Source organism: Triticum aestivum, chromosome 3B (genome assembly GCF_018294505.1).
Source record: "Triticum aestivum cultivar Chinese Spring chromosome 3B, IWGSC CS RefSeq v2.1, whole genome shotgun sequence".
Lineage (NCBI taxonomy): Eukaryota > Viridiplantae > Streptophyta > Magnoliopsida > Poales > Poaceae > Triticum > Triticum aestivum.
This window is the reverse complement of record NC_057801.1, coordinates 584,393,140-584,396,030: the sequence shown is the minus strand read 5'-3', so window position 1 is coordinate 584,396,030 and position 2,891 is coordinate 584,393,140.

The window sequence follows — 2,891 nt, the reverse complement described above, 5'->3', positions numbered from 1 at the left end:
ATTGGGGATTTAGTGTGGGGGGAAACTTTCTAATGGCACACCAGCTCTCGGTGCGCCATAAGTACGACTATTCTAATGGCTCACCAGCTCTCGGTGCGCCATTAGAATTTTGTTCTAATCTAGCCCACTAGCCCTATCTACCACCTAACCCTATCTACAACAGAACCCACCCACTAGCCCGACTGGTCAGCACACAGCACACACACTAGGAGGTCCTGGGTTCGATTCCCAGGCTCCCCAATATTTTTTATGCATTTTAAATGTTGTTTTTATATTTATTTGTGTTTAAATATGTTCAAACTTGTTTAAATCATCGGCGGCGGCGGTGGAGCGGGGGAGGGTTCGGGGATCGAGATCGAGATGGAGGGGGAATCGAGATCGAGATGGAGGGGGATCGAGATCAAGTGTCCTCATGAATTCAAAAGGTGCCCATGAAATTTAAAAATATTCATGATATCAAAAAGTGCCCATGAAATACAATCGAGAAATGAAGACTACGATTTAAATACAATCAATCTTAGATAGCTATCTGTTCACAATCTTCTTGCCCTTCTTTTTCGCAAATGGAGTTCTTCTGTGGAACGGACGTCCTTTAGGTAGGGTGGTCCTGCTTCTTCTTGTGGTGTGTGCTGCTACTTCATCGTCATCGTCATGTTCGATCTTCGGGTCGCCGTACTTGTCGAAGTCTTGCTCATTGGCTACTCCATCCATTCCGAGGATCTTCCTTTTACCTCTCCTCACGACAACACGACTGGGCTTTGACGGGTCGGTAATGAAGAAGCATTGGTCCACTTGGGAAGCCAGTACCCATGGCTCATTTTTCGCGGTGACGTTTGCGTCCGCGGTCTCGGATTTGGCTTCGGGTATAACCATGGTGGTGAAATATCGGTCTTCTTTTAGGACGCTCTTGGCCCATCTGACACGGAACATCGGCACCTTCTCTCCAGCATAGCTCAGCTCCCAGATCTCCTTGATCCTTCTGTAGTATCTGTCCCTGTCCTTACCGATGTAGGATTCCATCGTTACCCCGGAGTTCTGATAACCATCGCACTTCATGTCCTTGTCCTCGGTGTAGAATGTGTAGTTGTTGATATCGTACGCCTCATAGGTCATCAGGTTGTGCTCGGCGCCCTGACAAGGCGAATATGAGTTGTTCTTCCGTGGAAGAATCTTCATGTAAAGGGTACGACAGAAGCTTCTGCTTGAACCAACGCGTGAAACATGAGTTGTGCTCTTTGAGTATATCTCCGTCCGTCCTCTGTTGTCCTCGGTCATTGTACGTCTTCTCAATAAAGGTTTTGTGCTCTACCACCCAAGGATCGACCACGTCTATGTGTTGTAGCGCGACTAGGTTTGCTCTTTCAAAGTCGGCGAGTCGACCCTCGAAGTCAACATGCATTTCGCGGCGACCCTCACGGTGACCCCATCCAGCGAGCCTGTCGAGGTGCCTGTTGACGGGCAGACCAACGGGGTTCTCGATGCCTAGATAATTCATGCAGTAGGAGATGCACTCTTCGGTCAGAAAGCTCCTGGCTATACTTCCCTCTGGACGTGACATGTTGCGAACATATCCTTTGATGACACCATTCATCCTTTCGAACGGCATCATGTTGTGCAGGAACGTCGGCCCGAGTTGGATGATATCCTCCACGATATGGACCAGCAGATGCACCATAACGTCGAAGAATGCGGGTGGGAAGTACATCTCAAGCTCGCATAGTATCACCACGATCTCTTCCTGTAGTCTTCTGAGTTGCCTCACACCAATCGACTTCCGAGAGATGATGTCGAAAAAAAGTTGCATAGGCCAAATAGCTTTTCACGGACGTGCGCGTCCATGATCCCACGGATTGCAACTGGAAGTATCTGCATCATCAGCACGTGACAGTCGTGAGACTTCATCCCGCTGAACTTCTGCTTCGCTGGGTCTAGGTATCTGCTTATCTTCCCCGCGTAACCGTAAGCAAGTTTTACTCCTAGGAGGCAGGTGAAAAACTGCTCGATCTCCTCCTGACTTAGAGTGAAGCACGCGGGAGGGTAGTCATTTCCGGTCTTCTTTGCCTTTTTGCCTTTGCGACGAATTTCTGTGTCCTGCTTCGCCTCATCATCATCATCATCATCATCATCATCATCATTAGCGTGAGGCTCCTACCTGATGCCCATTGATTTCAAGTCTGCCCTTGCTTTCGGCCCATCTTTGGTCTTCTCTGGCATGTTGAGCAGGGTACCAAGCAGACTCTCGCACACGTTCTTCGTGATATGCATGACATCAAGGCTATGAGGCACACGGTGGATCTTCCAGTACGGCAAGTCCCAGAAAACAGACCTCGTTTTCCATACCTTCAGCAGCGGCTCTGGCGCCTTTCGCTTCTTTCCCGGCTCTGGCGCCTTTTGCTTCTTTCCCGGCAGTGGGCAGTCTTTCCAATTTTTCAACAACTCGTCTATTTCCTCGCCGCTCCTCGTACACGGGCGTTTTCGGGGTTCGGTTTCACCATCAAACAGATCCTTACGTTTCCTCCACGGGTCATCGTCGCGAAGCCACCTTCGATGTCCCATGAACACGGTTTTCGAAGACCCGGGATCTCTATCTAGTTGGCGATACGTTGTGTCCTCCATGCACCTTACGCATCCAGAAAATCCGTGGACTACCTGCCCCGCGAGATATCTGTAACCGAGATAGTCGTGCACCGTCGTGAGCAGTGCGGCTCTCATAGGGAAATATTCTCTATCTGTAGCGTCCCACGTATTGGCTGGCATTTTCCACAGCGTGTCTAGCTCCTCCTTCAGCAGCCCCAGATACAGATTGATGTCGTTCCCTGGTTGTTTTGGCCCTTCAATTAGCATACTCATGTGAATGTACTGCCTCTTCATGCACAACCAAGGGGGAAGGT